Genomic DNA, 12953 nt, shown 5'->3' with positions numbered 1-12953 from the left:
TAACAACAACATAACATATCGTATTATTTGACTAAATAGACCATTTTCATTGAAGAATCCCTTAAATAACCTTATTTAAGAGATTTCTTATGGGGTCCACTCCACATTGTATTTTAACGATCAGATCATTTATTTTTTTGGTCTCCATTGAAAGATCGTCCTTGCAAAAAATTAGGTTAATCCGAAACCATTTGACCGTTGATTAATTAATCACCATATATTTCAAGTGTTTATCAAACATATTTTGTTTGTCTATTTATTTGATCAAAGTTTGATATTTTAATAGTTTCCGATTTGTCTAATTTTTGTAAGGATAATCTTTGAAAATAGATCTAAACAATAGACAGTTCGGATCGTTGAAATACTATATGGAGTGAGCTACATTAGGGATCCCTTAAATAAGCTTATTAAGGGATTTATTGTGGGGTCCATTCCACATTATATTTTGACGATCAAAATTGTCTATTTTTTTGGTCTTCATTGAAGGATCATGCTTGCAAAAAATTAGATTAATCGGAAACCATTTGACTATTGATTAATTAATTAATCACCATTTCAAGTGTTTATCAAACATATTTTGTTCATCTATTTATTTAATCAAAGTTTGATATCTTAATGGTTTCCGATTATCTAATTTTTTGCAAAAATGATCTTTGAATATAGACCTAAAAATTAGACGGTTTGGATTGTTGAAACACTATATGGAGTGGGCCACATGAGGGATCCCTTAAATAAGCTTATTTGAGGGATTTCTTGTGGGGTCAACTCCACATTGTATTTTCACGAACGAAACCGTCTATTTTTTTTTTTGTCTCCATTGAAGAATCGTTCTTACAAAAAATTAGGTTAATCGGAAACTATTTGACTATTGATTAAATAATCACTATTTCAAGTGTTTATCGAACATATTTTGTTCATCTATTTATTAGAACAAAGTTTGATATCTTAATGATTTCTGATTTGTCTAATTTTTTTGCAAATATCGATGGTGATCTTTGAATATGGACCTAAAAAATAAACGGTTCGGATCGTTGAAATACTATATGGAGTGGGCCACATGAAGAATCCCTTAAATAAACTTATTGAAGAGATTTCTTGTGGGGTCCACTCCACATTCTATTTTGACAATCAAAACCGTCTCTTTTTTTGTCTCCACTGAAAGATCTTCCTTACAAAAAAGTAGGTTTATCGGAAATCATTTTATCGTTGATTAATTAATCACCATTTCAAGTGTTTATCAAACATATTTTGTTCATCTATTTATTTGATCAAAGTTTGATATCTTAATGGTTTTCGATTTGTCTAATTGTTGTAAGGATGATCTTTGAATATAAAATTAAAAAATAGACGGTTTCGATCATTGAAATACTATATGGAGTGGGGCACATGAGAGATCCCTTAAATAAGCTTATTTAAGGGTTTTTTTGTGGGGTTCACTCCACATTGTATTTTGACGATCAGAACTGTCTATTTTTTATGTCTCCATTTGACCATCTCATATATATATATATATATAAGGAGTGCTTTAAAGTTAACTAGTTAGCAAGTTAATACAAAGCTAACCATGCTTTTAGACCCACCACATAACTAATTAATCTCATAATCCGAACGTCTAGTTTTTAGGCCCTATTTTAAAGATTATCATTGCAAAAAATCAACTACATCAGAAATCATTTAGTCATCTAATTATGATCAAATAAATAGACAATCACTGTTTTTTTTATAAAAGCATATATATAATTAATAATTGTTATCATAATCAAATGGCTAAATGAATTCCGATTTTGGAGATTTTTTACAGAGACAATTTTTGAAGTAAAGCCTAAAAAATGGACAGTTTGGATTTTGAGATTACATTGTGCGGTGAGCCCAATAGGGTGGTAGCTTTGAATTAACTTGCTAACCAATTAGTTTTAGAGCATTCTTAATATATATATATATATATATTGGAGGCCGATCGAGTGTGGGAACAAAAAATTGGCCCTCTCCCTCTCTCTTCCATTTCTTATGCTTTTCTCCTTTGTTCCATTTCATTTTCTCTCTCTCTCTTTCATTACTCAAAAAAAAAAAAAAAAACCAACAAAATTGTAAAGGCAAACAAGCAACTCCGAAAAAGAGGGTCCATTATTTGGGGGGCCCATGTGCGGTTGCATAGGCCGCATACGGTGGCCCACATCCATCCGCGCACGCCCAAGGCCCAATCCACCACCCTTTGCCACCCCTTGGAGTAGCTTGCAAGGCAAGGAGGCTTCCTTACCACCTCATCCACCTACTTTCCGCCCACTCCACCAATCACATGCCGCCTCCACCTCCTCTACTCCCTAATGAATACACCTTCTCACCTCTCATTCTCATCATAATGAGTTTCAAAGCATAGTAGTTTTTTAGAGAGTGTGAGATAGTAGGAGAAGAGAAGAAGAAGCCGAGAAAGGGAGAGAGAAGGAGAAGCCTCCGAGAGAGGGAGAGAGAAGGAATAGCCTGGCGCCACCGCCGCCCAAGCTTCCACCGTCGGCCACCTAGCACCACCGTTGCCTCCTTGCGCGATCCTAGCTGCCACCAATCCTCCGCTTGTATCTCTTTGGTTTTGTTCTTGTTCTCCAACTCTCTGATTTATTTAATTTATATAATTTATATAATTTTGCCATTTGATCTAGTTATTTCAATTATATTTTCCCTTTTCTTGTTAGTGATGGATCTAATTCGTCATTTTCATATAAATTAGTTTACTCTAAAATGTTAGAGGAATGATGAGACTTTAATCGAAGTTAAACCATAACATTGTGACAGGAGACTTCAAGGTTAGCCAAATGACATGCATGTATAACAATGTTATTTAGTATCAAATTCTTAATCTCTAGTTTAACGACATGTTAGATTGTTTATTTCTTAGGATTGATCACTTAGATTGTTTGCATCTAGCTATTATTAGGGTTTAGTGTACGTGTACGTACTATACAAAAGCACTAAATTAATGAGGGCATTTGGATTGGTTTTGTGGAAAGTAGGGGTTGCTTTGTCTTACCTCTATGATTTGCATGTTTTGTTAATTGTTCATAAATCTTAATGACTCTAGCTGGCATGTGTTCATCTCCGGGAAATCAACCATCAATCGTAGCTGACGGGGGCACATGTTTAGTTAACTGCTTAGTTATATATTATTTTGAGATCTAAGTATGAATAAGGATCAAAGTTTGTTAATAACAGCTGCTGCTAGCTAGTCACTAGCCAAACCTAGATGGTAGGCAAAACGTTGGTACTAGTTACATGTTATGTAACGCATGATGCCTCTAATGGTAGTATTTATGAGATTAAGGTAGATTCCAAACTCTAGCATGTTAACCATTTTACTTTTATGCACTTAGAATAAAACTCACTTCTCAACCCCTCATTCTTTTACTGCTTTCAATAAATGCTAGTTAAGTGAATTAGTACTCTACCAATTAATTACTTTTCTCGTGGGATCGACCTCGTACTTATACGCTATCGCTATACTTGCGAGCTACAACTTGGTATTGATTTCAAATTCCAAGTAAAACAAGTTATACAAAAAGTGGCAACAGCGCGCTATAAGCACAACAAAAGTGTGATTGTCTGAGATTCACAACTAAGTGATGATCGACTGAATTAAATTGGGAATTAATTGTCACGTAGTCACACATCAATTGACTAATATGACCTCTAGGAGACCTTCTAAGTAAGTTTGTGATAAATTTGACGATTATGACTTTATTTATTAACTTATAACAAAACTTTTTAACCACAAATATATATAAATATAACTCAAATATACTTCGGTAAAGATATTATTTCTACAAGAGTATTGAAATCTTCAATTGATGTACCATTCGGTTTAACAGCCTGTTGAGCAATTGTTGTGAGGGACTTGGTTCTGTCTCTCATATCTTTTCCTTCTTCATGCGATAAAACTAGTTCCAAAACCTTCAATGCTCCATTTTTTGTGACGCCTCCCTCAATCCCCACTCCAATTCTCCATACAACCTCTAAGGTCCGCATGTTTAGCTGTTGCTCAGCAAAAAAAGGCCTGCATATCATAGGTACACCACCTGTTATACTTTCTAAAATCGAATTCCATCCACAATGTGTTACAAACACTCCAACAGAGGCGTGTCGTAAGATCTGTGCTTGGGCAGTCCATGGAACTACTTTTCCATTTCCATTTGTTCTTTCGAGTAATCCATCCGGGAAATCTTCTTGATTACCCCGAAATGACCAAAGAAAAGGAAATCCACCTTCCTCTAGAGCCTCAGCTAATGCTGCTACCTCCTGAGGGGGTAATGTTGCCATAATTCCAAAGCTAATGTATGCTACCGAAGCAGGTTCATGCTTGTCCAACCATTCTAAGCAACCATGTTCATCATAAATTGATGGCAGTGATGGTGGTGTTAGGGCGAATGGTCCAACATTGAGGAACTTACAAAATCTTTTCTTTAACTCATTCACAACTTCGAGGTCTACTTCTTCAAACGAGTTTATTGCAACCACAGTTGCGTGTGGCAGCACCAATCCCATTTGATGCATCATAATTGAAATGGGTGATTCTAAATTTCCAAATACTACTCCATCAGGTAAGTCAGATGCGTGAAATTGTGTAAATCCAGGAAGAAAGTCAAGGGTTTGATCTTCTCTTACTAAAAAAAAAAAAGAGAAAGAACATAAATAATTAATACTGCTCTTGCATCTTATATATATGCTCCAAAAAATTTAAATATTGATTATGATCGAAAAAGAAATCATTAATATTTTGTAAGGTATATAAATTAATTAAGTAACTACTTATTGTGCCAAAGATGGGTTTTTCTTTCTAGTTCAAACGCATTTCACACCTGGATTTTTAAAGGATTGATTTATAACAAGCACATGCAAAATTTCTAGCCAATTGCTTATGAGTTATGTATTCCAGAAACAAAAAACCTTACCACTAGCTCCCAATTTTTCTCTAATCATATCAGTCTCAACATGAACAAGTAGCGAGCGTGGTCCACTCGTCCATAACGCCACCCATGGGGCATCCATTTCCTCAGCCATCTTGCCGGCAAACCAAATGAATGCGTCCGATATCAAGCAACTAATCTTCTTCCCAATATCAGCCTCCGCGTCTTTCATCGCTCTTTTGAAACTTTCCGGTGATGTCTTAAGAAAAAATTCAATTGGTTCCAATGGATTGCCAGAGAACACATACCCCTCTGGCAAGCCATCCCATATATTGTAAGGCTTTATACTATCGAGTTCCCTAATATTGGACTCCAAGAAGAGGGAGCTATTGGAACTAGCAAGGTTGAGGAATGAGAATACAATGTTCGGGGACGTCACAGCTGAAATCATATGAACAAAGCGAAGAAGCGAGCCCGGATGGGAGGCGAATGGAAAGGCTAAGACAGCAATATGTGTGCACGCATTGTGGTTCAATATTGGCATGGTTAATTGAGTACCTAATAATATATTTTGGATGTTCTTCAAGTATGATAACATTGCTGCCCTAATAATATACGTTTGATGTTAATCTATGTTCTTCTCTTTTATGCGCATGCAATGAAATGTTATGACTGTAATATACATATGTGGGAGAAAGAAAGTAACTTAATTAGATGATGATGACAATGTAAATGAGAAAATTGAGGTTTCCGTTTTTGCAGGTTTGGAAAATGGATGGTTATGAACCCATAAGAGCTAAAACCGATCATTTTTTTGATCGACCAGTAAAAACACCAATAATTAGTTCTTCACCATTATATTTTTTCTTTTTCTTTGTTGGTAAAAATGCCATCACAAGTCGAAAGTGGCAAAGTGCATATAAATTGTGAGAATTTATATTCTCCGACCATATGACTTGGCAATTGTTGAAATCATTGTGGGCCTTAATATTCTTAATTGTGAGAGCCCTTTTAAATTTTGATGGATTTTTATTTAATTAAAAAAAAAAATTTCTGACTTTGTGTGGTAACAGCTTTCCGAATTATTTTAAAAATTGTACATGTGTTATAATGGAGTGAATTATACATCGAATAAGTTTGCCACATAGTGTTACAATCACATATAATAATTTTTCTTTAAATACTAATAATTATTGGTTAATTGCTAATGAGTTCGAGCTGGTTAAATGAACTTTCAGTTGTAACTTAATTAATTTTAAGGCTTTACAACAAACCATTTTTCCAAACCTGTGGAACGGAAATTAATGTCGCTGATTTTTATCAATTACGTACATTTTTGTCATCAACTAGTTAAACTTTCTTTCTCCTACATATATATATAGGCTTATTTACACCATTGCCCCTTGTAAGATACACTTTTTTTCACTTTGCCCCCTGAAACTTAAATCCTCTCAGTTTGCCACCTGAACTTCACAAAGTTATTGCAAAAGACTCTATGCCGTTAACTCTGTCAATTTTTTCGTTAAAATAGCTGACGTGACACCTATATGGCATGAGTGAGACCCTTTTTTAGTTATGTAAAATCCATGTGGACAAAAAAAATAATTTTTAAACTAAAAAATAATAAGATCCATGTCAATTTTTTATAATTTTGTTTGTCTACATGGATTTAACATAACTAAAAAAGGGTCTCACTCATGCCATATAAGTGTCATGTCAGCTATTTTAACAGAAAAATTGACAGAGTTAACGGCATAGGGTCTTTTGCAATAACTTTGTGAAGTTCAGGTGGCAAACTGAGAGGATTTAAGTTTCAGGGGGCAAAGTGAAAAAAAGTGTATCTTACAGGGGGCAATGGTGTGAATAAGCCATATATATATTATAGAGTCCATTAATTATAAGGTACTAACAAAGCAAAATATTAATCAAAACCACTTAATCTATTTTTATTAACTTGCGGACACTATCTACCAGTCCCCCAATATATAACATGCGGACACCTTCCAAAAGAAACACATAACAACTAAACCAGCTACACAAACAGCCCAAAACTGATCTTCTTCTTTTTTTTGCCAAATCGATCTCTTTCTTCAACTTTACCAAATCGACAATTGTTCATCTTCACTCACAAGCATCGTTCTGCAATTACAAGCCTGCAACTCCAAAAAAACTGCAGTTTCAGTTTACTTTGCAGTTTCAGAAACTGCAGTTTCACTTGCAGTTTCAGAAAATGCAGTTTCACTTACACTACAACTGCAAGCTTACAACTCAAATAAACTGCAGTTTCAGTTCATTTGCAGTTTCTGAAACTGCAGTTGCAACTCAAATAAACTGCAGTTTCAGTTCATTTGCAGTTTCTGAAACTGCAGTTGCAACTCAAATAAACTGCAGTTTCTGAAACTGCAACTCCAATAAACTGCAGTTTCAACTCTAATAAATTGCAGTTTCTGCAGTTTCAGTTCACTTACAGTTCCAGAAACTGCAGTTTCAGTTCACTTACAGTTCCAGAAAACTGCAGTTTCAGTTTCAGTTCACAAACTGCAGAAATTGCAGTTTCAGTTCACAAACTGCAGAAAGTTCACTGTAAAACAGCAGTTTTTTATGCAGTTCCAGAAACTGCAGTTTTCTGCAGTTTCAGAAACTGAACTAAACAAAAAAATCAAGAACCTAAGCATAAATCGGCGAAAGGAGTCATGCAACTCGCTGATCAGGAAGTCTGAGCTCTCGATCTTGCGACGTAGTCCAGATCGAGCTCTCTTCTCTCTCTCTTCGCGACTTCTCAGACTTCTCTTTCTCTCGGATTGGAAAACTAGCTAGCTTATAACCACAGCCGTATGGAAAACCAGCTACCTTAAACTTTGCGCTCAATCATCTTTGTCGGAGATCAATGAAGAAGATGGATGAGTTTGGGTGTGGCTGTGGCTGTGGTTGAGTTTGGATGTGAGTGTGGTGGTGTGAATGCAAGTCTATGTGAGCTATAGTCTGAATAGAGTGTACATGCGGGTACAATAATGATACCAACTCAAAGTGACCTGATTGTTAATAAAATTAACCTAATTGTTATATATTAACAATAATTGTATTAGAAGTTAAAAACCATAGCAAAGATGTAGTAATGAGTAATTATTTCTATATTATATGTATATTAGAGTAGCAACATTCCATTAAATGCACATACTAGAAGAACATATATAATTAAATTAACATCGATGTAACGTAATTTTATTATGTACTCCTTTTAACATTCCAATAACACAGGATTAGATAAAATTAACATACATCACCTGAAAGTTGCAAAAGAGCTATGAAAGACACTAAGACTGATATTGGGTAGAAGATGATTAACTAAAATGGTAGGAGAAAAATTGGGACCTAATTAATGGTAAGAGGCATTTTTTTTTTTTGGGTACAACGGGGGATAGTGGTACGCAAGGAGTAAAATTTCGGTTTCGAGGAAATTTTCGATAGAAATTTTGACGGAAATTTTCTTGGAAATTTTGATTAAAATTTCGATTTCGACAAAATTAGACAAAAACGACGAAAATTGTTATCAAAATATGGAAATTTTGAATGAAATTTGATCATATGTTTATTTAACATATTATCTACTATATTAATAAAAAACATTGAAGAAACCAAATTATATAATAGATTTCATGTGATATAAGATAAATATAATGCGCGTTGGAGACAAATACTGTTAAACAAAATTAGTATAATGAATAAATGAAATCAATATACTCTTTATACTCTATAATCTATACACTAACCCTAATACTAAATCTTATATACGTATTCTATATACCTTAATACTCTTTATACTCTATCACCTATGCACTAAACCCTATATACTGTATGTTCTTTAAGATATGGACCATATGTTATATAATATTATGATTTAGGCCCTTTAGGGTATTTTTAATTATTTTTTATATAAAAGTGTATTAGGGTTTAGGGTTTAAAAACAACTATACGAAACCCCAAACCATTTTTTTTCTTTCTAATTGCCCAAAGGCCTCAAAACCCCAATCAACCCAAAAGTTTTTTCTTTGTTTTTTTCTTTTTTTTATTTCTTTTTTATTTATTTTCTTTTTTATTTATTTTTTTATTTCCTTCCTTTTACTTTTAAGTTAACTTGTAACTTTGTAAGCAATATACGTTGATGATGGTCATTCATTTGCTTGATCATCAGTGGTGCGAATTCCATTTTAGTTAAAATTGTTGATAGGATCATGTTGCTTTTTGTCATTTCCTGTCAATAAATCGTAACCCAGATCAAATCCTATCTCCTCTACCTAGGCATGACAGTATGTTGGAATGTCTTTTTTTTTTTTTCCTTCCTCTTCCTCCTACACGTGACTCTCTTTCTTAATTTCTTTTCTTCTTCACAGTCTTCTTTCTCTCTTCCTTCATTTTCCTCCTTGCCCATGACTCTCCCTCTTCTTCTTCCCCACCAAGCACCAGCCCCCCTGCCTCTCTCCCCCCAACCCAGCCCATCCCCGACACACCCCCCCTCACCCAGCCCTTCCCCGCCCCTCTCCCCCCAAACCCCACCCCTTTTCCCCCAAACCCAGCCCTTCCCAGCCCCTTTTTCCCCAAACCCAGCCCTTCCCAGCCCCTTTTCACCCAAACCCAGACCCCTCCTAGCCCCTTTCCCCCCAAACCCAGCTGAAATTTCACAGAAACAATTACCGAAAATAATTGAGTATGTGATAAAGTTTTGGTGACTCAAAAAAACGAAATTTCGCCAAAAAATTTCGAAATTTCATTCCTTGGCGGTACGTACATGCAATTAGTCTTAAAAACTCAGGTGTCAAATAGGATTAATGCACTGCAAAGAAAAGCCCATCTTTGGCAAAATTAGTAACTTAATTAATTCAAAGTAAATTTATTTGTATATATATATATATATATCTCCATGATTATTTTGCACGATTAATTTTTTTTAATAATTTAGAGCATAAGTTGAAATATTGCTACACTGTCCTTACTTATCCTATAAGAAATAACATTAATTATTTACGTTCTATCTTTTTTTTTTCTAAAGGATGAGAGGATCGATTAAACCCTTGATTTTCTTCATGGATTTGCATAATTGCATCATTCTATGAATCTGACTTACCTGATGGAGTAGTACGTGTTTGGAAATTTTAATTCGAATCAGCCATTTCAATTATGTGTTGCATCAAATGGGGCTGAAGCTACCAAATGCAACGTCGGCTGCAATGAACTCATTTGAAGAAGTAGACCTCGAAGTTGAGAATGAGCTATAGAAAAGAGTTTTTAAGTTCCTCAATGCTGGACCATAACAACTGCTATCAATTTCAAATGAACATATATGGTTGCTTAAGATGGTTGGACAAGCATGAACCTTCTTCAGTAGCATACATTAGCTTTGGAAGTTCGGCAACACTGCCCCCACAAGAGGTAGCAGTATTAGCTGATCAGGCACAAATGACAAATGACAAAACACTCTCTTACATAGACGCGATGATTCTGTGAACCAAAAACCTACATGTAATTAAGTACATATATACGTACAGATCCTTTACATTTAGACATTAATTGCAACTAATTAAGTACTTAACAACGCAAAGTAATATTGCCTGTGGTATGTTTGCATGCATGGCAATCTATGACGTTGGTTTCCGGCGTCTTCCATGACAAGAAAGAGAGCAAACAGAGCCAGGAACTAATTTGCCGACATTGCTTTGCACATATACTGGCTGCGTGCGCTGCCGGCAAATCGTTCCTGGCTCATATCTACTCTCTAACTCTCCATGAAAGACTAGACCAACTACATGCATATCAATCCTTGTGTATTAACCAATTTCATTCGAATCACTACAACTTAATTGCATATCAATGTGCAGCTTATTGACAAATTTATAGGCAGGAGTAGTGCAGGTTCGGTCGTTAGGGCCAAGCACAAAACACTCTGTCCCCACCATATACATAATTAAATTCCCAAGGATAACGGAATTAATTGATTGGCTATGAGAATATAATCTTAGATTTGGAGGTGAGGGGTACGAACTAGCTATGGATAAGGTTGTATCAAATGGGATATAAATTTGTCAACGGGAATTAGTTCTTGGAATTAAAGAGCTGGGAGAGTTCATGGGTTTGACTCTGCAACTCAGGTTAAGGCATATGTCAGTACAGATGAATCTCTACTAGGTGGCAGCTGCTTGGTGTATTGCATGTCATAGTTTTGATCGCACTATGGCCTTTTATGTTCTTTCTCTATCTCTCCCTCCTTTTTCTTTTTTCTTTCTAGGTTTTTTTTTTTGGTTTGCAATGTTGGTACTCAAATTTTGACTATATCCCAACTTAGTACCCAAATTTTTATTTGATTTAAATGAATACCCAAACTTTTATTTGGGTCTATTAATTAAGTTCTTAAATCAATTAATTTCTTTTTGGTTAACAAAAGTGCCACGTCCCCAAAGACACGAGACATTATATATTTGGGATTAATACCATTTTCCTCCTCAAACTATTACACTTGTATCAGTTTGCTTCCCAGACTTCTAATTTGGAAAATTAAGGACTTTGACTTTTTCAATTTTGCCAATTGAGGTTCTTCCGTCAATTTACACATTTTTTATCTAAATCTTAATTTGAGGGCAAAATGGTCCCTTCAATTTAGATCTTATCTTTTTTTCCTTATGCATCATTTTTCCTCTTTTATTTCTTGCTAAATTCTGGTTGATCATCTTGACATTTTAGATGAAAAATGTATAAATTGACAAAATAACCTTAATTGGTAAAATTGAAAAAGTCAGGGTCTTTAATTTTTCAAATTAGAAGTCTGGGGAGCAAATTGATACATGATGTGTAATAGTCTGGGGAACAAAATAGCATTAATATCTATATATTTAGTATAACTAATATACTACCACGTGGTATAAATACATGTTAAACTCATCGTTATTAATATTGTACCCTACAAAATTCTAGAAGTATAAACTTTTCGTTCACTTATCATATTATAACACATGAACTTATTATACCATATGACTGTACGTTTATCGATTATACATTATAGTTTTTCCAATGGTACCAATTGTGCACCTTAAATTAATATCGTGAAGAACATATTTGCCACGGACATGACACTTTTGTTGATTTGGTTGTTAAAAATTGGACTAATAACTTATTAGACACAAAATAAAAATTTGGATATTCAATTGGACTAAATTAATTAAGATTTGTCTACGTATTAAATTACAATTCGGGTCAAAATTTAAGTACGATAAATAAAATCACTTAAAGTTTCACTTGAGTCAGCGAACTTTACTTTTAAGATTCTTGAGTTCACAAATTTTTCCACGTTACTCACTTCAATCTGCTCTACCAATTTTTTTTTTCAATCTTTGTCATTAATTTGAACGTGACAAGCAGATGGACCTGAAAATTTAAGTGAATTTGGTCATATACTTTTCACGTGCAAATATTTTACAAAAATTTGGAAATAATTAATTTGACGAAGTGGGCTAAAGTGAGTAACATGAAAAAGTTTGTGAACTCAAGAATAAAAAAAGTAAAGTTCGCGAACTCAAGTGAGACTTGGGGTAAAATTTGCAAACTGTTGCTATAATTAACTCTTACGAATTATATTGGGTGACAAACATGAAGTATGTGCACGTAGACGCATATATAAGTATAACATGGTACAATAATGATCACTCGCTCACCATAGAGCGGGGAATTTCCCGCTCACCTAGTCACCCAGCAACAAATTTAATGATTGAAAATGTCTATATTTTAGGGCATTATTCAAAAACCACCCTTGCAAAAAATTATCCAAATCAGAAACTATTTAGCCAGTGTATTACTGTCAACATATATTATTCAACCTTATATGACGAACTGTATTTGTCTGCAAAGTTTGGAAGACCAAACAATTATCGATTTGACTGATTTTTTACAAGGACAACCTTTAAGGATGGACCTAAAAAATGGACGGTCACGATCATTAAATTAATTCCATGCTCTGTAGTAAGTGGGTTGTTGGGTGAGCGAAGAATTTCCCGGCTTCTTGCTCTCCCCGCTTTA

General features: G+C 34.5%; 1 pseudogene; it reads right to left on the bottom strand.

The window, feature by feature from the left end:
* Positions 1-3780: 3780 nt before the first annotated feature.
* On the bottom strand, positions 3781-5436 carry LOC147277499 (flavonol 3-O-glucosyltransferase F3GT2 pseudogene; annotated as a pseudogene).
* Between the last annotated feature and the right edge of the window lie 7517 nt (positions 5437-12953).

The sequence above is a fragment of the Dryas octopetala genome, chromosome 8 (genome assembly GCF_963921425.1).
Source record: "Dryas octopetala chromosome 8, drDryOcto1.1, whole genome shotgun sequence".
Lineage (NCBI taxonomy): Eukaryota > Viridiplantae > Streptophyta > Magnoliopsida > Rosales > Rosaceae > Dryas > Dryas octopetala.
This window is presented reverse-complemented; position numbering and strand designations above follow the sequence as displayed.